The 25554-nt window shown below is 47.2% G+C and overlaps 1 non-coding gene across 1 annotated transcript; it reads left to right on the forward strand.

Moving 5' to 3' along the window:
• The first annotated feature begins 4781 nt into the window (after positions 1–4781).
• On the forward strand, positions 4782–4885 carry LOC120238221. The gene has a single exon (XR_005530158.1). It is a non-coding gene; the product is annotated as a U6 spliceosomal RNA (small nuclear RNA).
• Positions 4886–25554: the final 20669 nt, after the last annotated feature.

Raw genomic sequence — 25554 nt, forward strand, 5'->3', positions numbered from 1 at the left:
AAAAAAAAAAAAGTCTGGAGCAGGCAGGTCCAGGCAGTGTGGTGGCCCCATGACATGATGCCATCAGTGCCCCAGTCTCCTTCTGCTTTTTTTTCCCATCTTCCTTAGCATGTGGCTCCTGTGAGGTCACATCATGGTCAAAAGGTGGCCACTGTAGCTCCAGCCACCACATTCCCATTCCAGGCTGGAAGAAAGACAAAGCTTAACGCCCCTTAAAGTAGTACTTCTCAGAACTTGAAATGCCCATGTGAATCAACAGGAGATCTTATTAAAATGCACACCCCAAGTCTCTAGGTCTGGAGTGGAGCACTCTTGGGCCATATTTCTTACCTTTTCTTTTTTTAAATTTATTTTAATGTTTTATTTTTCAGAGAGAGATATAGACAGACAAAATACAAGCGCAAGAGGGGCAGAGAGAGAAAGAGGGAGACATAGAATCTGAGGCAGATTCCAGGCTCTGAGCTATCAGGACAGAGCCCAATGCAGGGCTTGAACTCACAGGCCATGAGATCATGACCTGAACTGAAGCTGGACGCTTAACCAGCTAAGCCATTCAGGTGCCCCCTCCCCCCAGTATTCCGTATTTCTAACAAAGTGTCACGCTTTTTAATAACAGGGCTTTAAAGAGCTTTCTGGAAACCCTGTCTAGTGACTCCTGGCTTTCATTTCATTGGCCAGAACTGTCATGTAAGCAGCCCTGGCTGTGACGGAGGCTGGAAGTTGTGGCCTTTTTAGCTGAGCACTTTGTCACCCTGGATACAAATGTGTTTCTGTTAGTAGGAAAGAAGAGAGTGGTGTTGGTAGGTGACTGGGCCCTCTGACAGTGGTCAGATCACACTGGAAAAACTTTTGAAAGTCTGTTATGTTAACTGTCACACTTCATTTTTGGTAGAAAGAATGATTTCCACTGCCTATCCTGATGGCAAATTTTTTTCTGGGGATGTTCTCAGTGAAACCAGAATAATTTAATAATATATATGAAGTGATGGCCCTTGTCACCCTTCCCAGATACAAATTCTGTCCACTATAGTTTGCCCATTCTGATGGGTGAAATAAGTGGCCTTTGCGGTGGGAGAAAGGGCAGGCAGAGATGGACTAAGGGAGACCCTCCTGCTTAGCTTTGCATATTTACTCAGCCTTTACATTCATCCTGATACAACTCTCCAGATACAAATCTCTAAGGTCCTGTAGACCTGTCCTGATTTCAAAATAAAAAGCCAAATAATCTCAAAAATCCCAATCCAACTGGAAATGATAGTTTGGAGACGTTCTTGAATTGTAGATATTTTCCACGCAAAAAGTTTTTTAGAAAGTCTTTAAAAATTGAAAGAGATCCAAAATATACAAAGTACTCCTACAATAAAAACAAACAAAAATAAAACCTACACAACTCCACTGAAAAGTGGGCCAAGGACTTGAATAATAGACATTTCTCACGAAGAAGATGTGCAGATGGGTAACAAGCATAGGAAGAGATGCTCAACATCCCTAATCATTAGGGAAACGCAAATCACACCTACTGCGAGAGAACCGCTTCCCGCCCCTTAACAGTTGCTCCACCCGAAAAACAGAAAATACAAGCGCTGGCGAGACTGTAGAGAAATCACAACCCTTGTGCGTTGCCAGTGCCGCTATGAAGAATGGGATGGCAGGTCCTCAAAATAATTAAAATATAATTACCATATGACCCAGCTCTCCTGTTTTTCGGTATATTTCCAAAACTTAAGAACCGGGACTCTGGTGTTTATTCGCACACCCATGTTCACAGCAGCGTTAGTGACCGCAGCCAAAAGGTGGAAGCCACCCAGGTAGCCATGGGTGGATGACTGGAGACACAGACACGGTATACCTATGGCGGAGTATTGCTCACCCTTGAGAACGAAAGAAATCGTGACACATGCTACAACGTGGACGACCCTTAAGGACACGTTAGTGAGGTATGGCGGTCACAGAGCGATAAATACTGTTCGGTCCCACATACATGAGGTGCCTGGAGGAGTCTGACTCACAGAGACAGCAAGGAACACGGTGGGTGCCGGGGGCTGGGGGGCAGTTCTTGTTTAATGGATTTGGAGTTTCCGTTTGGGCAGATGAGCAGAGTTCTAGAGACGGACGGTGGTGATTTTTGCACTGCGGTGTGAATGTACCCAGTGCCACTGAACCGTCCAGGAAAAAACTCCGACGATGTGAAATCCCATTCTGTACGTTGTGCCGCAACTTTTTAAAAAGTGGCTGCCGATTGGGCGCAGCCACGAGGAAGTCTTGGGGGTTGTCCCCTCAGCCTGCGTGCCCTGGAGCAAAGCCACAGCCGCAGCCCTTCTAGGACACGAGTGAGAAATAAATCTTTGCTGCTGTTCCAAAAGTCAATAAATAAGTACGTTTTGTGTGTTTATCTTACCTAATATAAAGTTTGAGAGATGTTTTCCATAAAGCTCTTCGTGTAAAAAATAAATGTTGAGAGTGAATGAATGAACACCCCTCTTAATCCTCTCCTTCAAGAGTTTACACTAACGCCATCCAGCTTTTACACAAGTATACATGTAAAAGGATCTGGAGAGCCTGGGTGGCTCAGTCGGTAAGGCGGCCAACTCTTGACTTGGGGCCAGGTCGTGATCTCACAGCTGCGGGATCGAGCCTCGTGCCCATCCTGGAAGCTGCTCAGGATTCTCTCTCTCTCTCTCTGCTCTCCCCACCAAAAACTAAACAAATAAACATTAAAAATAATAATAAAAGGATCAAGCCGAACCTTGATTCTCCGCTTACGGCACCTGCTGCGTCACGAAACATCTGCAAGCCTTTCCCTTTAGGTGTGCTGTGGAGACACGCCACATCTATTTGGTGGAGATTTATTATTGGTGACACTTCTAGTTGCTTACTTATTTAGCCACCCAAGTCGAGACGCCTAGGGTGACTCTGGGAAGGATTTTAAGTCCTAGAGTGAAGCCTACCTGCCCTCCCACACGAGACCTGTTGGATACCGTCCATTGTTGCCTCAGAGTCTGGTTTCCGAAGTGGGTTTGGCTGCACTCCGCCTTTTGTAAATATTCCTGCCTTGTAAATACCCCTCCCTGGGCACTGGGAGTTGGTCAGGGTACAAGGCAGAGGAGTGCCTTTTTTTTTGTCCTCAGAAACTCTTCCCCTGTCTTCTGCCAGTTGTGGCCCAGAAGCTCTCGCCCTCTGCCGAGGAAAGTCCTGAGGCCCGGTCACGGCAGCCGCAGCCCTAGCACCGGGGCCTGCGAAGCCTTGCTTCCCTCTGCAGCCCTTCCTGGGACCTTGCCCGGCCACCGAGTTAATTAAAGTTTGCACTCCTGCCTGTGGCACGATAAGTATATTTAGTCTTTGTCCCTGGTTCCTGGCGGTGAGCTCCTAAAACCCTTGGAATTTCCTGGGTGATGGGATTGCCTCTTGCTACTCTTCAGGAGTCCCTTTCCAAGCGTACGGGTTTATGCTCACAAGGGCGCTTAGGGGAGGGTCCCTGGATAGCCTCACGACGGGGCTGATCACCAGAGGGATTGTCGCGGTCAGCGCCACCTGCCAAGCTGTGGGAAGGGAGGAGGACTGGATATTAAGCCCTGTAAAAACTGCTGGGCAGTGAGATTTTTTTTTTTTTTTAATGCTTTTATTTATTCCTGAGAGAGAGACAGCATGAGCAGGGGAGGGTCAGAGAGAGAGGGAGACACAGAATCTGAAACAGGCTCCAGGCTCTGAGCTGGCTGTCAGCACAGAGCTTGACGTGGAGCTCAAACCCACAAACTGTGAGATCATGACTTGAGCCGAACTCGGCCGCTTAACCGGCTGAGCCACCCAGGCACCCCTGGGCAGTGAGATTTGATGGGCCCCCTGGGTTGAGCAAGAATGTGTCCCTTTGCTAGGAGGTGGCATGTCCTAAGTCCATGGGAGGAAGCACCTGTGCTCTGCTTACATGTCCCTTCATCTAACTGTTTATTCATATCTTTTAATACCCTTGGTAATAAACTGACAGTAGTAAGTACACTGTTTCCCCGAGTTCTGAGAGCGTCTCTGGCAAATTAATTGAACCTGAGGAGACGGCCACGGAACCTCTGATTTATAGCCAGTCGGTTAGTGCAGGTGACAACTTGGACTTAAGACTGGTGTCTGAAGTGGGGGCAGACCAGCAGAACTGAGCCCTGAACCCGTAGGCTCTGATGCCTTGTCCACATAGGCAGTGTCAGAATTGACACTTGGGACAAGTGGGACGCCCTTGGAGTGCCTGGCTGCCTCAGTCGGTAGAGCGCATGACACTTGATCTTGGGATTGTGACTTCGAGCCTCGCATTGGGTGTAGAGATTACTTAAAATCTTTAAACGGTGAGACACCCAGCTCGTGTCAGAGGACTGCTTGGTGTAGGACCACTCTCCTCCCCACATTGTCCCCTCAACAGACACGCATTTGGTGACCAGAAGTATTAGGAGAGGGGAGACAAATGCAGTTTCCCCTTGCAGTTTTGTTGCTGTGACATTTGCTGACCACGCCAGCCCTGACCACCCCTTCCCTGCTGGAAGCGTCTTCCTAGACTTGACCCTTGTCTTGTTCCACAGTTCTCTTTGCTTGTCAGGTATAAACATAGACGCAAAGTCAACCCCTTTCTTCTGCAGAATCTGGTTGTGCCTCAGGGATTACTCCTCCGGTGGCAGTGGAAGTCACGTATTTCAGGACTGGGTGACCTTTGAGGATGTGAAAGGCCATGGCCACACACCCCTCATGGGGACTGGCATCCTCTGACCCTTCCAAGACGAATCTCCATTAAGATGCGATGGAGAGTGCTCGCTTCAGCAGCACATATACTAAAATTGGAACGATACAGAGATTAGCATGGCCCCTGCGCAAGGATGACACGCAAATTCATGAAGCGTTCCATATGTTTTGAGCACTGGGTGTTATATGGAAACCAACTTGACAATAAACTATTTGTAAATAAATAAATAAATAAACATTTAAACATTAAAAAAAAAAAAGATGTGATGGAGAATTTGGGGAATGTGGTCTGTGTGATTCCATCCGTCCATTGCTATAACCGAGTCGTTGCTGCCACCTTTGCTGGCAGCATGCCCTAAAGATTCCAGTTCAGTTGGTTTTGGTTTCCGAATCCTTGTAAGCTGCCTCGTCCCTCCTGATGGAACATGGGCGATTTCTGCCTCCCATAGATGTTGGGTTCTGATATCTCCCTTACCGGAAATGGGCACCTTCCCTGTGATTGGAGTCTCCCCTCAGCAGCCCCCAGGTGACCGGCCTTTGGACGGAAGACCCTGCCCATGGGAGTTGCACTTCTGTCCCGAGACGGTTGTCCCCTCAGAGAGCAGCCTGCCTGTTGGCTTCCCCGGCTCTGTCCGTTGCGTGGCTTAGGGCTAAGATTGGCTTGGGTCCACCATCTCCCCTTTCCTGTCTCAGGGCTCCGAACAGAATTTCATTTCCCAGCCGAATCTGCTCATCTTCCTAGAACGAGGGGCACCAGATCTGCCGGCCGCTGAGGGTTGGAGGACCTCACTTGCCCCGGGGAGTGAGGGAGTCCGTTAGCACCCTCCTTGCTGTGACTCCTCCCCTCGTGCCTTTGAAACATCGATGCACCCAAGGCGGAGGCAGGTTTAGAGGATTCCTCACTTTCTCTTGCCCTCTTACCCGCCAGGTGGAAATCTGATGGACACTCCCACAGGAATACCCGGCACACCTTCCTCTCCCTGGGGCCAGCCATCAGCACCCAGACCACGTGGCCGATGCCATGCCTGGTCTGTCTGCGTGTGCTGAAGACACCAAGGACCCCCGCTTCACCCTTCTCCTGCTTCTGTGTTTTCTCCCCCCTCACCTTCGGGCTGTTGGCTTCATTTTCACACATCGGCTGACTCTCCTGTTCATTCCCTAGGTGTTTTATTCTGTCCTTTGTCCCCTCCCTCGGTTCTCTGTGTTTACCAGTCCACTCAGCCTTCTTTGTCTGCCAGCTCTTGGCCCCATTCAAGACCCCTTCCCTGCCTTACTGTGAAGGGTTGGGAGGGTAAGTGCTGCACACTCCCATTCTCTCTCTCTCTTTATTGTTTAATGTTTATTTATTTTTGAGACAGAGAGAGACAGAGCATGAAGAGAGGAAGGGCAGAATGAGAGGAAGACACAGAAGCCGAAGACAGGCTCCAGGCTCTGAGCTGTCAGCACAGAGTCCGATGTGGGGCTTGAACTCACAAGCTATGAGATCATGACCTGAGCCAAAGTTGAATGCTTAACCGACTAAGCCACCCGGGCTCCCCTCCCATTCTCTCTTTGACTGTTCTCTTCTCAAGTTGGTTTTTGCTCACAGTGGCTGTCAGGTAATGTCGTGTTTTTATTTGTCAGCTGGTGAGAGCAGAGCCAAGAAGGCAGAGTCAGCTGTAAAGCAGGGCCTTTCTGACCACGCTGAGCGGGGAGGGAAGGCGTGGGGAGAACTCCCAAAGGCTGGGCCCCAGAGATCCAATTTGGTCGAATCTCCTGAATCCTAAAAAGCCACCAGAGGTCTTAGAAGAAATGATCCTTCAAGTATGGTGAGTGCAGTAAGAGACCCCGTGGGAAGTCACAACTCGCTGCCTTTCAGAAAACCTACTGGAGAGAGGTTTGCTGTCTCCCGTCCCTGCAGCCCAGAGGAACTGCGCTGGCAGAGTCTGGTCCGTACACGGTGTGAGAAAGCACCGAGAAACAGTGAAGTTCTTGTGCATTGATGTGCCCACGCCAGAGAGAGCCCAGTCCTGCAGCACGTGCGGGAAATTGTGTCCGGGGCTGTGACTGTCGCAGCAGACAGAAGGCCCGTGAATGTAAGAAAGGTGGCAAGACCTTGAGCTCTAGCTCCGCGCTTCCGACACGTCGGAAGAAGTGTCCGGAGCGCTGAGGGTGGAGAGGAAGCACCAAGAATCGCCAGGAATCAACCACTCAGGCTGCTCATTAGTTCTCCATAATTGAAAAGGCTCCAAGCGTGGAATGTGAACAAGTGTGGAAGAACATTCGAACGCAACGAGGCCCCTTCTCCCTTTCTTCCTGGTTGGAAGGAGTATCCATATATCTGTAAGGAGTGCGGGGAGGCCTTTCCTCAGGAGGCTGCTTTGTTTTGATACCAATTACACAGTCCACACCAGAGAGAAGCTGTGTAGGGTGTAAACAGCTAGGTCACATCACACTACACGGCAGAGAGTTCACACCCCAAATAGGCCATATGTGTGCAACAAGTGTGGAAGAGCTGTTCTGTATTCTGTTAACTCCTGTGCCCTGTAGAGTTGGCACCGGAGAGAAGCCCCACAAACGTCAAAGCTCCCAAGGCTTGGTGCCTCTGAGGAGTCTCGGGGGGAAAAGCCTTCTGCATGTGGCCCACGCGGGAAGGGCTCCAGGAATCAGCCCGTGAACATCAGACTGTTCCCACCGCAGAGAAGCCTTCAGAGTGCCAGAGGCACGTGTGAAAATGCCTTCCGCCGAAACGGATCTAAGGGCCCGTGAAAGAGTCCACACGGGAGAGAAATCTGGGAGCAACGCAAAGGTGGAAAGGCCTTTATGAGGAATGGCAGCCTTACTGATCGTTACAGACTTCACTTTGGGGAGAGGGAGTCAGTCCCGCTGACTGGGAGGGAGGAAGGAAGAAAGGTTGTTAACCACCCTGCGGACCGTCACCGTAGTCACTTTCCTACAATTTCCAGTCCCGTGAGTGTGATGAGTGGGAAAGCAGGAAAAGGTCACACCTGACTGTTCCCCAGAACGGACGCAGGAGACCGGCTGGGCGAGCCCACTACAGAGGGGAAAGCCTTTGCTTAGCTGATTCCGGAGCGGGGGTCGCCAAGCTGTGTCTGTAAAGGGCCAGAGAGTAACTAGGTGCGGCTTGTGAGCTCTCTGGTGTCTGTCACAGCTACTCAGCTCTGCTGGTAGCACCCAAAAGCAGCCAGACGGTGCGTACACCAACGAATGTGGCTTGTTCCCGGAAGATTTTCTTTACAAACACAGAGAGCCGCCCGGATCTGGTCTGTAGGTCATATTTTGCCAATCCCTGTTCTAGAGAGAGAACCTCTTGAGAAGCTTTAATAATCAGAGGGTGGAGTCACTAGACTGGATTCCTTCTGCAGAGAAATCTTGAAACAGAACCTTCAGGGTGCTCCAGCCTTGTGAGAGGGTCAGTAGGAGAGGCATGAAACATCCAGAAATAGCTGAAGGACTAGCACCCAGTCACCCAAGAACCACAGGGCTTTTTTTTTTTTTAATGTTTGTTTATTTTTGAGAGAGAGACAGTGCCAGTGGGGGAGGGGCAGAGAAGGGGACAGAGGACCAGAAGCGGGTTCTGTGTTGACAGAGAGCCTGATGCGGGGCTCAAACTTGCAAACCGGGAGATCACGACCTGAGCTGAAGTTGGATGCTTAACCCAGTGAGCCACCCAGGAGCCACAGGGCTTTGATGAGAAGAGCAAGAGAGTATATCTGAAAGTGCTTTCAAAGTGAGTGTGGTAAACACATCTATCACATTTATTAATTTATTTTTAAGTAAGCTCTACACCCACCATGGGGTTCAAACTCACCACCCTGAGATCAAGAGTCACACACTGCCTACGGAGCTGGCCAGGCGCCCCACCGCGCCCCAGCATGGTAAGCACATTTGAAATGGTGATTTATGTGAAAAGATTTTACTCTTTCTCCAATTGGCTTTTGAGCCACCACTGTGTCTGCATCCTGCAGAGGTAAATTGAGGAGTGTCAGTGTGTGGATGGTATTGAGAGCCATGGACAGGAGCTTTCAGGAAGGGGATTCATGGCTGGGGGTGGGGTGGGGCGTCCAACATTTAGCAGGAGGAAGATGTGAGGGACTCAGCACGAAAGATTGTGGAAGCGTCCTGCGTGGTAGGAAAGCAGCTTTGTGGAGCCAGGAAGGCAGGGTAAAGGCAGCGTCTGAGGTCACCTCCAAGTCCTGCCGTTGGGTGGGTGGGTGGGCGTGGGACCGGGAATGGACCCTGGGTCTGTCGCAGGGGCTGTGTTAGGTCCCTGGGGCTGCCGAAACGCACTACCACCAGCTGGCTGGCTGGAAAGGACAGGAGTTCTCAGAGTTCTGGAGGCCAGATGTCCCAAATCAAGGCACCCTCAGGGCCGTGCCCCCTCTGCGGGCCCTCGAGGATAATACTTTGCCTCTGCCAGCTGCTGGGGCTCCAGACGCTCCTTGGTTTGCTGCTGTGTAACCCCATTCTCACCTGCAAACACCCTTTGCCCAAATCGGTTCACATTCCTAGGCTCCAGGGTTTGGGGTGCGGACGTAGCTACTGCGGGATGGCACTCCGGGTTTTGCTGGCGAAGCGCTAGTAACAGAGCATGTGAGCTGGTTCTGGGGAGGGCGGGGGCAGAGAGAGCGCAGACGGCAGGCAGGTCTAGGGCTGGAGGGGAAGACTGAGTCACACTTGCCTGATGAAAGCACAGATCCTATTATACCCTACTCTCCGCGTCGGATGCCTCACCCCCGCACACACATTCTCAGAAGGAGGGGATGGAGGAGGTGGGGAGTTACATCACAGTATTCCTGTTACACAGCCGTGACCTTTCGGGAACCAGCCATTTCAGTGGGCGCATCGCATCAGGGTCTAGAGGCCACATGAGCTTGACTGGGGCCTGGGGGCGGGGGGGGGGGTGTGTGGATAGCAATGCCAAGTCCTGGGGGCAGGAGATGAAAGCGATGAAACTTGTAGTGGGTCAACTCCTGGACGCCCTAAGGCCCAGTGGAGGGCTTGCAGAAGCCGGGTTACCTGCGGTACTGAGGCAGCTCTCCATCAACCAAGTGGCATGTCCTCCCCATGGCCGCAGGAAACCTGTCCTTGCATAGCTCAACCCACCCGCCGAACGTCCAGGAGGAGGACGTAGTGTTGTATGCAGGGCGCCCCCATTTAGGCTCGGGGTTAGGCCGGTACCCAGACCTCTGGCAGTAAAAGCTCACGCCAGCTCTCTCGAGTAGGATTCCTAAACAGCGACACAAACGGTGCACTTGGGGGAATTGCGAGTTGAGGTCATCTCGACCTTGAACAAAAGGGAACGAAACAGAGGGTCTTAGGTAGGCGCCTTAGCCAGATAGGCCATGTTGTGACGGGTAGACAGTCGGTGAGGGACAGGCCAGATGAAATTACTCCCTGGAGGAATAGCGCCCGGAGGATGGTCAGGTGCGGGGGGGTCAGGGGGGGATGTATTCAAGTCTCAGTTGCAGCATAACTTTTTAGTTGTGTTCCCTGTTCCAACTCACTTGTCCTGTGTCCTCCGCCTGCGAGTGTAGCTTCACGATCTGGCCCAGCATCCCTAACACTGACAGAATGAGCCGGGGGGGGGGGGGGGGGGCGCCGAGCCTCTGGCTTCCATCTGGCTTCCACATCTCCCGGGGAGGGCTTTGTCTTGAGCAGTTGCTCTGTGACATGCAGGGGCACCTCCACCGCTCACCACTGCTCACCACCCCTCACCACCCACGAGAGTCGCTCTGCGCTCTGCCCCGCGTGCGCACACAGTCCCCAGGCGCAGGGGGGCGGGGTGGGGGCGAGGTCTCCTGAAGTCACCCAGGGCGGAGTAGGTGTTTGCCTCTCCAGCGGCCTCTTGTCACTGCCGCTATTGCTTGCCACCTCCCAGCTCTTCCTGTCCCCTGTCCTTATTCCCACACTGCGAATGTCACATTGACAGGTTTCCTTTGAGTCCCTCCCTCCCCGCCGCGCCCCCTCCAGGTGTTTACTCCTCTCTCCAACAGACAACCAGACAACCGGCCAACGTCGCTGAGAAGCGGGGTGGGGCGGGGGAGGTGTGCTACCCCCAGCTCCAGCCCCAGCATGAGGCCCTGCACCCCATCTTTCCCCAGGGAGAGGCACCTCAAACTGGCGGATGGCAGCAAACATCTCTACTTTTACACACGCTTCTGGGGGGGTTCACACACAGGCATCTCCCTGCGAGAAGGTGGGCCAGACAAAAGACTGGAAATGGAATTACTGGAGAAACTCATTTTCTGTGTTCTGTGCCTCTACTGTATTTTGTGATCAGAATGAGAAATTAAAATACTGAAAAAACATGTGTGCAGCTGTGTGCTAACCATCAATTATTAGTATCTTTAGTAAGGAGTGTTTTCAGGATCAGGGCTCTGCTCAGCTGACCTTTCTATACATCTGTTTCTCTTGAAACTTAATTTTGACACACCAAGTCCACGTGGTTTGTAAAGCACAGGTTAAAGACCATTTATATAACCTACTTTTGGCTAAAGGAAAGTTGTAGAAAAGTAATTTCTATCTAATCAAATAGCCGTTTTAAAAAATTAAAGCCTAGTTCTAATAGGATTGTTGGCAGGGGTGTAGAATCCCGGAATAGTTGAGGATCCATTTTGTTGCCTGCTGGTGGACTAATTGCAAAGGTTTGCCTAAGTGATGTTTATTTGCGAGCAGAGGGGAGTGTCCCACGATCACTCGGGGACCTCGCTCCAGAAGTGCAGTGGACTTCGCCACCCCGGGTTTGCTCTGTGGGATGCTGTGCTGGGCGTGGCCCTGGGAGCGATGCTCTGGCGTCCCGTTTCCGTCCTGACCCGGCACTAAATACAGAATCCGAGAAGAAAAACGAGAAAGGTTTCTGTTTTGTACACACTTGAGGAGGAAAACCCCTGAAACAGGAACAAGATTTTTTCAAAGCAAACTTAGCTTCAGCTTTCCGATTCCTTCAATCCTGATCCTGTTGTTCGAGAAGCTGTTACATGTTTGAATTCAAATTTTGTCGTTCAGGTGGGTAATTTTCACTGTTAGAGGTGCCCTTACAGCTGCCCCCCACCCCTGCACCTGCTGCCTTTTTGAGGGGTGGCATGCAAGACCTAGGACCGGACTGATTTTCTGAACTCAGGCACCATTTCTTAGTCATCTCAGCACGTCCAGTACTTGACGAGAACCAGGGAGGCCCGTGGCATTTTCGCACAGCCAGAAAGCCATCAGCCTGGCGCCCGTTCCCGGGAGTAGGTGGCCTTTGCAGTCTGCCCCCTGGCCCTTGGACCCCAGCTCAGGGAGGTGGATAGAGATGGGTGCCCCCACAACCCCCTCCCCCGGGCAGATGGCTCCAGCACCCCGGGTGAGAGAACAATGAGGGCCTGGAATGGGGCCAGCGGTTGGGCTGAGCACACCCCTCCCCCTGGCCAAGGAGCAGGGGTGACGGGGAGATGGGAAAAGAAGAGGCCCAACCCGGGAATGCAAGAGAATTTATGACCCTGGGGAGACAAGCAGGAAAAGGTTTCCTTTCCTCAGAGGAAAAGGAAGGAGAGAGCCTACTTTTAAAAACTCCCCCGGACCCCCGCTGGTAACCAGAGAGGCCCAGGAGGCCGGCCTATGACAGAAGAGGATGGGCTGGGGCGCACAGAGTCGCCCCCAAACAGCAGGCAACACAGGCATCAAGCCGCAAGAGAAGCAGGTTTATGAGCCTTGAAATCCATGAGATGTGAGAGATAATATCCATAAAATCCAGGATTGCTAGAAAGCCACAAACTTGCTTCTCCAAACTGCTGAAAATAGAAAGGAGGAAGTGAAATTAATAGCGCTGGGAATGAGAAGGAAACCAGGCCATGTGTGCATATCTTCCAAGCTAGAAAATAACCACATCTTCTGAACACATTACCTTCCAGGTGCTGAACCAAGGAATTTTCGCTTATTATTTCATTTAATCCTCATAAAAGCCCAAGGAGATAGGTATTACGATCTTGTTTTATCGGTGAAATTCTCTGAGGTTGAGTAACTCGCCCAAAGTCACAGAGCTGAACTCTGTTCTAGCTGCTCAAGAGGATGGATTTAATCACTGCCGGTAGCTTTCGAACTTTTTCCACTAAGACCCACAGTAAGAGATGGATTTTAGATCTTAGCCCAGCGCACATACATATAATATATAACTGGAAGGAAAATTTCATAAAACAGCAAGTATCCTTACCACCTACAAGGCTCTCCGCTACTTTCTATTCATTCTATTTTATTTAAAAGGAAATGCTAGTCAAGACCTGCTAAATGCATTTCCTAATTCATTGATGGGAGAGGACCCCCAGTTCTCCCACACAGTTGGGGAAACACCATTACCGCCTCCTGGCAGAGGAAGGGGGTACACTGGACCCAGAAGCTGGCTTTACCGGCTCCCCCTGGGATGCTGGGCTCAAGGGTAAAAGGTGCAGACTGTAAAATCCTCTCGGATCTTCTGGGCCTGATGAATTACGCATCAGCACCGGGTGAGAATGCACCTCACAGACCTTTCGGGAAATGCCACAGAGAAGACTGGCAGTGAATTATGAACAAATAATTAGTAAGCAGTTATAAAGGGTGCATTCATGAGGAACGATTCACAGCAGATCCATCTCTGTCCTGTCGGCAACATTTCACTAGTATTGCAGACACGGTGCCTGCGAATTTCAGCAAAGCATTTGACTGATCTCGTAACAGCCCCAAGGATAACTTGGGAGAGGTAGGAAGGTATGTAATGAAGTCAACGATTTCCTGATTGACTGCCTATCCCAAACGGAGCTCAAAAGAGCCGATCTGGGAGGGAGTTCTTTGTTAAAACAGAAGAACGAGTGGAAGTTGTAATTTATGTATGTAATTGCCTCCTCCTCCTCCCTAGAGCGTGAGCCCTGAGAGTGAAGGACTTTCTCTTCCGCCATCTTGCACCCCCAGCACTCAGCCCAGGCTCAGACATTTAGATGCTCCTCAAGAACTCACTCAGGGAATGTTATCAATTAATTAGTCAAGATCTGCCTCAGAGAGGACTCCGGGAACACGGTCCAGGGTTCTGGCCTTAGTCCCCTCATGCTCCACATTCTCTCCAGTTACTTGGACAGAGGAATGGATGACATATTTACCAAAGTTTCAGGTGGCAAAAAACTGGGACAGCCAAAGCACTGGATGACAGAATCGGGGTCCAAAAATAACTTAGCAGCTGGGAATGGTGGGGCTGAATCAAGATGAGAAATAATAGAGATCTGTGGTCTGCCTGTAGGTCTAACTTCCCTAGCGCAGGATGAGGGGGCATGCGGTTTGACAGCAACTCACGTCAGGGACCTGTGGTCTATATTGGAAGCTAACAGATGAAGCAGCGATGTGGCAAGGACGCCAACACTGCAGACTTCGCCTGCGAAAGGACAAGCCTGGTGAACCATTGAGAGAGGTCAGGGCCCCTTCTACTTCACTTAGGTCAAATGACGCTGGAACCGCTGGCTTTGAACCACGGTCATTAAGGATGATATTGACACATCGCAAACCTAAAGGAGAATATGTTGAATTTGCCCACATCAGAATCCAGGATTTCTGTTCTGGAAAGGTACTGAATGGCTGGATTAACAGACTAGGAAAAGATGTATACAATTAACACAGAATTAACATCCAGGGTATTTAAGGAACACCTTCACATCAACAGGAGAAAGGCAGGAAGCCAGGAGAAAAGAGAGCACAGGGGATGAGCAGTCATCGTGCAGAAGAGGAAATTGGAATTGCTACGGGTATAAGAAGAGAGGCTGGGATCCACCACTAATCAAAGGAACACGAATTAAAACAACGGGACTCTCCTGTAATAGGATAACTCTCTCCAGCAACCCTCCTGCTGAAACAGCTAAATAAGCATTACAGATAAAATGTTGAAAAGAACCTCTTAAATAGCTGACAAAATGGGACAAGGTGGGACAGCATCGTAAGGCACAGGGATCAAGGAGGGAGGAGCCCAGAGGCTGGTCTCTCCCTAAGGACTGAACTGAAGCGGAGGGTTGAACTTCCTATTGATAGCCTCTTGAGATGAATGTGTCCCTGGGCCTGGCCCCCGGTGGGAAGTCTAACAGGAGAGCCCGCGCCCCCAATTAGCTGGGTTAAGCGTAAACTAGAAGTGGACCAATCTTCCAGCACAGCCTGGATCTGTTCGCCTGGCCTACAGCAGGGCATCCTGAGCCTTGACTTTGAGCAGCTCAGCCCTGGCAATGTCCCCAGGCTCTGGAAAGCAGCAAACATACATTACCCTCATCCCAAATTATCCCTACACATAATCTTTGAAATACAACAACCAGCATATAATCAAAGATAACTCGGGAAACGAGGAAATTGGGCTTCAGCCCACTGCCCTAGAAGCCAAATTTCTGTGGCTTCTGGACTCCAAATCTGACACCTGGGAGCTGAGGTGGCACCGACTAAGCATGGGGCCATCAGCAGCCATGTGCCCCGGCAGCCAGGGATTGTGTGAGTTGGTGACCGTGTGTGTGCCTGTGTATGCCACCAGCACGTTGGAATGTTCTCCCTGAGAAGCTGGTCCGTTTGGGGATAATATGCTAACTTAAAAAAAAAACGTGCTTGGGGCGCCTGAGTGGCTCAGTTGGTTAAGCATCGGCTTCAGCTCAGGTCATGATCTCACCCACCGTTGGTGGTTCGAGCCCTGCATCAGGCTCTGTACTGACAGCCTAGAGCCTGGAGCCTGCTTTGGATTCTGTGTCTCCCTCTCTGCCCCTCCCCACCTTGTGCTCTGTCCCTGTCTCTCAAAACAAAATGTTGAAAAAATTAATAAAAGTTTTTTAAAATGTGCTTTGAAGAAAGGCCACTTTTTCTAATTTGTATAAAGATGCCCTATTGGCCTAGGGGCAGCCTATGTAGAGACTTTAGATAATGGAATGATCTGGTACAGATGAAAAAATAACTAAGTTTATTGTTTTTCTTAAGTTTTATTTAAAGACAGAGAGGTGGGGGGAGGAGCAGAGAGAGAGGGAGAGAGAGAATCCCAAGCCGGCTTTGTACTGTCCGATACAGGGGCTCGAACTCACAAACTGTGAGATCATGACCTGAGCTGAAGTCCGAGGCTTAACCTACTGAGCCACCCAGGTGCCCCTTGGTTTATGGTTTTGAAGAAATAGGTTGAATATATCTGCAGGAAATAGGAAAGTAGAAAATGTGATATGGTACATCTTAAAAAGAACCATGTTGGATTTCTAGAAATAATAAATACAATAAATGAAGCGAAAGGTGCTTCGGAGGCTGCAGGCTTCCGTACAAACACGGCCAAATCCAGGAACCACACCACACACATTCAGTCACAAAAATGGCACAGAAATTGCATCCAGAAACCCCAGTCACAAAAATGTGAATCTCCTAAATGGGTAGACCCCAAGTTCCTGAGGAACATGCGCTTTGCCAAGAAGCACAACAGGAAGTGCCCGAAGAAGATGCAGGCCAACAATGCCAAGGCCACGAGTCCACGTGCTGAGGCTACGGAGCCCCCGTCAAGCCCAAGATCCCAAAGGGCTGCAGCTGCAAACTCAGTTGACCTGCCATGTCTCCCAAGCTTGGGAAGCATGCTTGTGTGCGCATTGCCACGGGTCTCGGGGCTCTGCAGCCTAAAGGCCAAGGCCACCGCTTAGACCAAGACCCAGGCTACAGCTGCGACTCCACTCCAGCTCCTGCGTAGAGGCTTCCGTCTGCCACTGTGAGGACGGAAGGCCTGGCGTGACAGGACGCATCTGTCTGCGTGGGGCCGGCGTCCTGGGTTGTTGGTACAAATAACCCTGCAGCAGGACCTGTCAAAAAAAAAAAAAGTTGGGGCGCCTGGGTGGCTTAGTCGGTTAAGCGTCCGACTTTCGCTTGGGTCATGATCTCACGGTTCGTGGGTTCGAGCCCCGCGCCAGTTCAGAGCCTGGAGCCTGTTTCAGTCTGTGACTCCCTCTCTCTCTGACCCTCCCCTGCTCACGCTGTCTCTCTCTCTCTCCTAAAAATAAAAAAAATAAAAAAACATTTAAAAAAAAAGAAAGAAAAAGAAATGAAACATTCATGTCAATGAGATAAGCACTTTATCGCAATTACAGAGAGCACAGTTGAAAAGGTGGGAAATGTGTCACGCCGGCCAGGAGCTGGGAGGCTGGGGTCCTTGGGCAACAGTCGTGGATGGACGAGCGCCCTCTCGAGAGGCATCTGCGGTGCTCTGTGCAATTAGCTTCTGTGCCGCTGTCACCCAGGTGCAGAGCTCAGAGAAAGCCTTGCCCAGGCCCGTGCAGAGATAAGCGCGGGACCTTCATCCCAGTCTTGCACGGGACTGCAGGCAGCTGGGGTGAACGCCCATGTGCAGCTGAAAGTGGCCTTTTTTTTTTTTTTTTTTTTTAAGTACGCTCCATTCCCAACATGGGGCTTGAACTCACAACCCTGAGATTGAGAGTTGTGTGCTGTACAGACTGAGCCAGCCAGGCGCCCCTAAGGGGCTCTAAATAGGAAGGCAAAGTGATTTTTCTTGTTGCGATGATTACAATTTTAACAATATTTTATTTGTATTGCTGTCATAGTGTTAAAATCACTTAATTTGTTTTGTTAAAGTCAAACACATAAAAGAAAGAATCCAGATTATTAGGAAAATAAAATATAAAATACTTTTAAGATGTCAGTATATCTTTTGGCGATGGTGGTCTCTTCACAGAATCTGACAAAAATAAACTCACTGTCAAAATGCAAATCTGACCAATTAGCTGGAGAGAGTTCATCTCCCGGTGGCTCCAATTACTTACATCCTCTATTTTTGTTAACTATATCAACAAACTCATCTTTCCGTATTTCTTTGGATACATTTGCAAAGTTAATGATTGATTTTAATTAGTTAATTATTTAATTTAATTTAATTTTTAATTTTTTATAATTTTTTAATGTTTTATTTATTTCTGAGAGAGAGAGACAGCGTGAGCAGGGGAGAGTCAGAGAGAGAGGGAGATACAGAATCTGAAACAGGCTCCAGGCTCTGAGCTGGCTGTCAGCCCAGAGCCCTATGCGGGGCTTGAACCCACAAACTGTGAAATCATGACCTGAGCCAACGTCAGATGCCTAACTGACGGAGCCACCCAGGCACCTGGCATTAACATTTTTTAAAGTCCCCATAGTCAAATGTGACCTCTACAGCCAAACCTGAAGGGTGAAGATCATGTATAAAATTTATACCATTGGGTGCCCAGGTGGCTCAATCGGTTAAGCATCTGAGTCTTGATTTTGGCTCAGGTCATGATCTCACGGCTCTTGAGACTGAGCCCCTGGTAGGGCTCTGCAGTGCCAGTGAGGAGCCTGCTTGGGATTCTCTCTCTCCCTCTCTCTCTGCCCCTCCCCCGCTCATAAAGTAAATGCTTATATTTTATATCAAATGAGAAGCACACGCATAAAATGACAAACACTACATTTTTGCTGAAAGTTGATTAGATCAAGAGACTTAGACCAGCATTTTAAATAAGTGGTGAATATACCTGATTAAAATCAGATCCCCTAACTCCAGATACTATGTACAATTTATGCTGAAAATATTTAAGCTAGTTGGCAATTCCCGACCACTCCAGCTGGTCCCTGGATGAGGCAGGGGGTCTCCTGAAGCCCGCATTCTGAGCAGGCTGATTGCGGCTCGGGGCTGGGTAATGAAGGATTGACGACCGAAATGTACTGCCACCGACTGGCTTTAATGTGTCCTGGTTTGCTGATGCAAAATTGTTTATGTTGAGGTTACATTCGCGAACTCCTTATTAAGAGATTAAATTTACACTGGTTTGCTTTGTTGTATTCGGAATGCTCAGATGCATTTTTATTAGCTTCTGGGAGCTCCAGGGGGTTCTCACAAGTAAGCTTCTCGTTAATTGCCTTTTTTTGTACATAAACAACATCCCAAATTGGAAAAATGAAAGCAAATGAAGAACTAAAATTTCTTTACTTAAAATGCAATTCTTTTTCTTTAAATGCAGTTCTTTTGTAGTTTTATGCATTCTTTCTCCTTTTTCATGAATTATTTAACACGTTTTTATGATCCATGGGGTTCACTGGCCTGAATTAAAATTGGAACGGGGAAAAAATATGTATGTGGCCCAAATGATGGTGTATATTTCCCAGTAATAGTTCTGAAGAACAACAGGGTGAATCTGAAAAAGCATGAACTTTCTAATCTTTCAGACCTGGGTTTTAACGGGGGTCCCCCAGTTAGCTCTAAATTAATGCGTTTGTTGCAGTTTCTGTTCTGTCGAATGGGAGTATCACCACCCTTGCTGCTGTCACGAAGGTTAAAGATATGACTAAAGTGTCTGGCACGTGAGAAAGAGTGTTTAATATTATTCCCTGGTATGATTCCTTTATAAGTTTATTTTTTAATGTTTATTTACTCTGAGAGAGAGAGAATATGAGCGGGGCAGGGGTAGAGAGAGAGGGAGAGAGAATTGGTGAGGTCATGACCTGAGCTGAAATCAAGAGTGGGATGCTCCACCGACTGAGCCACCCAGGCACCCCTCCACAGTGTGACTCTCGCCAAGGTTTGATGGTTTACGCGTGTCCGTCTTGTGGGGGTTTTGTGTTGTTTGTTTGCTTTTACACATAGTCTATCCTGGTGGACTGTTCTCGTCCTTCTGTCTATGCTTTTCAATACGATTTTATTTTCACCTGGACTTGAGACATATCTTCTTCATAGGAGTTCACAGTAGCCTATGAAGGTCTCCTTCAAGGCCGTGAACATGAGCTCACAATGCAAAATGGGAAAACCCACGAGGAAATAATCCACCATGAATGAGAACTTGCTTACGTAACAAAGAGCAAGATTAGACCCTCAACCACTTCAGACAATGGAATTACAAGATTCAAGCTGTAGCGATGTTAAAAATCATTGAAGTTAGGGACACCTGAGTGGGTCAGTTGATTAATTGTCCAACTTTGGCTCAGATCATGATCTCATTGCTTGTGAGTTCAAGCCCCACATAGCGGTCTGTGCTGACAGCTCAGAGCCTGAAACCTGCTTCGGATTCTATGTCTTCTTCTCTCTCTACCCCTCCCCCACTTGTGCTCACTCTCTCTCACTCTCTCTCTCTCTCTCAAAAAGAAATAAACACTAAAAAATATTTTTAATTAAAAAATAAACAAAAAATAAATATAATTGAAGTAGTAAGACAAAGAATCAAAAGCATGAGAAGGAACAGAATGCTATAAAAATGATTAGGTATCAATAATTACAAATGATTATTATAGGGATTCCTGGGAGGCTCAGTCCAGTTAAGCGTCCAACTCTTGATTTCGGCTCGGGTCATTATCTCATGGTTTGTGAATGTGAGCAACTGAGCTCTGCACTGACAGCTCCGAGTCTGCTTGGGATTCTCTCTTCCTTTCTCTCCCCCTCTCTGCCCCTCCCCCACTCATGAGCATGCTTGCTCTCTAAATAAATAAATAAATAAAATTAATTTAAAAATTATTATTATAAACTCAATGGGTGCATTAAACAGATGATTAAAAGTAGCTGAGGTTAGAATTGGGCACTGGGAGACAAATCTGGCAAAATTATATAAAATGTAGCAGAGAAAAAGGGGTCACTGCCTGGCTCAATCCATAGAGAGTGTGACTCTTGATCTCGGGGTTATGAGTTCAAGCTCCAGTTGAGTGCAGAGCTTACTTTAAAAATACATACATACATACATACATACATACATACATACATTGTGAATTACAAAAATAAAATAAAATGTAGCACAGAAATGAGACACCTGTCTGGCTTAGCGGATGGAACATGAGTCTTTTGATCTTGGGGTTGTAGGTTTGATCCCTACGTTACGTGTAGAGATTACTTGTAAAAAATCTTAAGAAAATGTAGCACAGAAAAATAAGGAGATGAAAAGTGTAAAAGAGAGGAAAAGGCATGGTGGGTAGAATGAGTTATCTGTAAAAAATCTGAGTATCAGAGCATAGAGAGAATGAGGGGGAACAGAGAAATGCTCATTTATTTACAAATTCATTCAACAGCTATTTATAAGCACCTAACGTGTGCCAAGCACTATTTTAGGCTCTTTCAACAACAAATGATGAGACGATGAGAAGAGATCGTGGTTGATCATCTTCCAGAACTGATTTTGGACAAGAACTCTCAGTCTCGGGAAGTCAGTCCCAAGATAAACTAAGTCTTCATCCAAATAAATCAGAGAGAAACTGAAGAACCCAAAGGTGGGAGGACATGTTCAAAGAAACCAGAAAGAAAACATGTTTTTCCATGAGGCAACGATGCCTGGACAACTAGCAAATTTCTCAGCAGCAGCTACAGAAACTAGAAAGTAGAGGAATGTTGTCTTCATAGTTCTTGGAGGAAATACCTAGCAACGTGGGCCTTCACATCCAGCTAGGCCATCAGGTGACTTGAACAGAGCACCAGTATACACTTAGCTCCTGTTTAGATTGACCTAAATCCTTACTGACTTTTTAGACAATTAGAGAAATATGAATATAGATGGGATTAGATTGCATGAAGAATTATTATTATTATTATTTTTTAAAATGTTTTATTTATTTCTAGGAGAGAGAGACAGCATGAGCAGGGGAGGGTCAGAGAGAGAGGGAGTCACAGACTGAAACAGGCTCCAGGCTCTGAGCTGGCAGTCAGCACAGAGCCCGACGTGGGGCTCGAACCCACGAACCGCGAGATCATGACCTAAGCGAAAGTCGGACGCTTAACCGACTAAGCCACCCAGGCGCCCCTGAAGAATTATTATTTTGTTAGTGAAAGTGATATTGTGGTTATGTAGGAAATGTCCTTATTCTCATAAAATGAGTACTCAAGAATTTAGGGGCAAAATTTCATGATGTGCATAATAACTTTTCAAAAACCAAATGACCCATTATTTCATTTAATCAGACTGGCAAAAATAAAAAGAGAAATCTGAAAATACCAAGTACTGGGGGAAGGAAATATCTGTATAAGGCTGGCAGAGGCACAAATTGGCTAACCGGAGAGTGATTTGGTATCGAGTGGTAAGGCGTAAGATGCAATTTCCTCCTACCCATCGATGCTGCTCTTGGAGGAGGTAGTGAAGATGATGTGGTGGAGAGCCGATCTCTGAGCTGGACCAGGCAGTTCAAGGCTCTTTACCCACCCCCGCTGCTTGGAATGTATGTTCTCCCCTCCATTCCCGCTGTGGGAGCCTTTTTCAAACACAAAGCCTTGAGAGATCAATGTGTTATTGAGACCGTCTGGATAAGATATGTGACTGAACCAGGTTAAGGCCTCTATATAAATTTTATTTGGGAGGGGGAACTAACTTAATTTTTTTAATATTTATTTATTTTGAGAGAGAGAGAGAGAGAGAGAGAGAGAGCGCCAGCAGGAGAGGAGCAGAGAGAGAGGGAGACAGATAATCCCGAGCAAGTGCCATCAGTGCAAAACTCAACTCAGGGCTTGAACTCATGAACTGTGAGATCATGACCTCAGCTGAAATCAGGAGTTGGAAACTTAGCCAACTGAACCACCCAGGTGTCCCTATAAACTTTTAAGACTTGTTGGGCCGGTGCCAGAAATCTACTTGCTGGCCACGACAAGCCTTGTAAATAACTTCCCTTGCTTATTAAAACTGACACCTACCAATCTGGGGTGGCCTGCCTCTTTCTTGGGTCTCTCCCTGCCCCCTGTGTATGAGGCCAGTTTCAGATTACACCAGGAAAGTTCTTGAGATTGTGAACCAGTAGCGTCTTTTTAAGTTTGTATCCTAGAAAAATTTTCCAGGTCATGAGTTCAAGCCTCATGTTGGGGCATGGAACCTACTTAGCATAGAACTTTGTACAAGCATGCTTATTATATAGCAGGTGGATCAGTATCAGACCCAGAAGGTAGGATATTTCACAGGACAACCGGCCCTGTCTGTTCAGCAAATCAGTGTCACAAAAAATAGAAAGTGTTTTAGACTAAAAGAAGCTTAAGGGATGCAATAAACTGACACAGTGTGTGGTTCTAGACTGGATCTCATTTGGAAAACCAGACTGATCAGGATAATGGGGGAAATCGGAATATGGAATGGACCTTCCTTGATATTAAGGAATTACAGTTCCTGGTGTTAGATGTGTTTGTGTTAATTTGGCCTACGTAAACAAAAGTCCTTTTTAAAATGTAGACATAAATATATAATATTGAGATGTAAAGATGTCTAAAATTCTGGATTTTTAAAATATAAAAGTTTTTTCTTAATGAGGGTTAAATAGAGTAATTTTCACTCAAAGAAAAACTCGGAGAGAAAGATTCCTAAGGGATGTATTTCAGGATGAAGGAAATAGGACATTGAGATACAACAGAGAGTGGATTCTATCAAGCAATAATAACATAAATATGGGGTATATAAAATAAGATACAGTTGAATGGTGGACACCGTAACACACCAGATGGAAGGGAGGTGGTTAGTGTAGAAGCAATCCACGGCCCTTTATTGTTCTGAAAGAAGGTACAGAAATTAAGCAACTTTAAACTGTCAAGTATGCATGTTAAAATATTAAGATGGGGCACCTGGGTGGCTTTGTCAGTTAAGCATCCAACTTCTGCTCAGGTCATGATCTTGTGGCTCATGGGTTCACACCCTGTGTTGGGCTCTCTGCTGTCAGCATGAAGCCTGCTTCAGATCCTCTATCTCCCTCTCTCTCTTTCTGCCCCTCCCCCATGCACCCTCTCTCTCTTTCTCTCTCTCAAAAATAAATAAATATAAAAAATATTAAAGATTTTATTTTTTAAGTAATCTCTACACCCATCATGGGGCTCAAACTTACAACCCCAAAATCAAGAATCAAATGCTCTACCGATTAAGCCAGCCAGGTGCCCCAAAATATTAAAGATATTTACTAAAAGAATAAAAGCAGGAGTATAGCTTCCAAACCACTAGAGAGGACATAAAGGAAAAAAGAAAACACGATCATTTTAAATGCAAGTTAGAAAGCAGAAATGCAGGCAGCATAGGAAAATCACAAAACACAAGATAATAGTAGTAAGTCCAAATATATCACTAATCAAAATAGATATAATTTTCTCATCTTTCCAAGGATTGTTGGGTTGGAAGATTTTTAATTATCAAGCTATTACTAGAGCAGATATAAAAACAAAGAGGCACAGAAAAGTTTAAAATAAATGGATGTAAAAAGACATACCAGACAGGGACACCTGGCTGGCTAAGTTGGCAGAGCATGGGACTCTTGATCTCAAGGTCATGAGTTCAAGCCTCATTTTGGGCATGGGACTTACTTAATTTAAAAAAAAATTTTAAAGAAAGATATAATATCAGGCAAAAAAAAACTAACCCAAAGAAAGCATTATTAGAAATGAAGTGGGGGTGTGGGAGCACCTGGGTGGCTCGGTCAGTTGAGTGTCCAACTCTTGATTTTGGCTCGTGGTTCATGAGTTCAAGCCCCACGTCGGGCTTGGGAGTCTCTGTCTTCCACTCTCTCTGCTCCTTTGCCTCTGGCTCTCTATCTCTTTCTCTCTCAGCAATAAATAAATAAACACATAAGAAAAAAAAGAAATGTAGAGGGGGGGCGCCTGGTGGCTCAGTAGGTTAAGCACCCAACTCTTGATTTCAGCTCAGGTCATAATCTCATGGTTAGTGAGATTAAGCCCCGAGTCGACTCGAGATTCTCTCTCTTTCCCTCTCTCTTCACCTCTCCCCCACTCATGTGTGCACGCACTTTCTTTCTCTCCCAAAATAAATAAACAAAAAAAAAAAAAGGAAAAGAAGAGGATCACTATCAACAAAACAAAAGGCAACCTATTGAATGGGAGAAGACATTTGCAAATGATATATCCAATAAGGGGTTAATATCCAAAATATATAAGGAACTTATACAACTCAACAAAAAAAACCCCACCAAATAATCCAGTGAAGAAATGAGCAGAAGACATGAATAGACATTTTTCCAAAGAATACATCCAGATGGCAAACAGACACATGAAAATATCCTCAACATCACTAATAAGGGAAATGTAAGTCAAAATCACAATGAGATATCACCTTACCCCTGTCAGACAAAACAAAAACAAACAAGTGTTGTCGAGGATGTGGAGATGGGAATGTAAACTGGTGTGGCCATTGTGGAAAAGAGTATGGAGTTTCTTCAAAACATTAAAACTAAACTTTAAAAACTTCTTAAAATTGGGGCGCCTGGGTGGCTTAGTCGGTTAAGCGTCCGACTTTCGCTTAGGTCATGATCTCGCGGTTCGTGGGTTCGAGCCCCGCGTCGGGTTCTGTGCTGACTGCCAGCTCAGAGCCTGGAGCCTATTTCAGAGTCTGTGTCTCCCTCTCTCTCTGACCCTCCCCTGCTCACGCTGTCTCTCTCTCTCCTAGAAATAAATAAAATAAAAATATTAAAAAAAAAAACTTCTTAAAATAAAATTTTTTAATGTTTATTTTTGAGAGAGGGAGAGAATGAGGGAGGGGACAGAGAGAGATGGAGACACAGAATCCAGAGCAGGCTCCAGGCTCTGAGCTGTCAGCACAGAGCCCCATGTCTGGCTCTGCACTGCCAGCATAGAGCCTGCTTGGGATTCTCTCTCTTCTCTCTTTCTCTCTCTCTCTCTCTCTCTCAGCTTGCACTGTCTCTGTCTCAGGAATGAATAAATACAGCTTTAAAAAATGTCTTTAAAAGTTAAAAATAGAACTACCATATGACCGAGTAATTCTACTGTATATTTACTCAAAGAAAATGAAAACACTAAATTGGAAATATATATAGACCCCTATGTTTATTGAAGCATTATTTACAATAGCCAAGATATGGAAGCAACCCAAGTGTCCATCGATAGATGCATAAGTAAAGAAGTGGTACCTATATGCAGTGGAA

This window comes from Hyaena hyaena, unplaced genomic scaffold (genome assembly GCF_003009895.1).
Source record: "Hyaena hyaena isolate Hyena2069 unplaced genomic scaffold, ASM300989v1 scaffold_202, whole genome shotgun sequence".
NCBI lineage: Eukaryota > Metazoa > Chordata > Mammalia > Carnivora > Hyaenidae > Hyaena > Hyaena hyaena.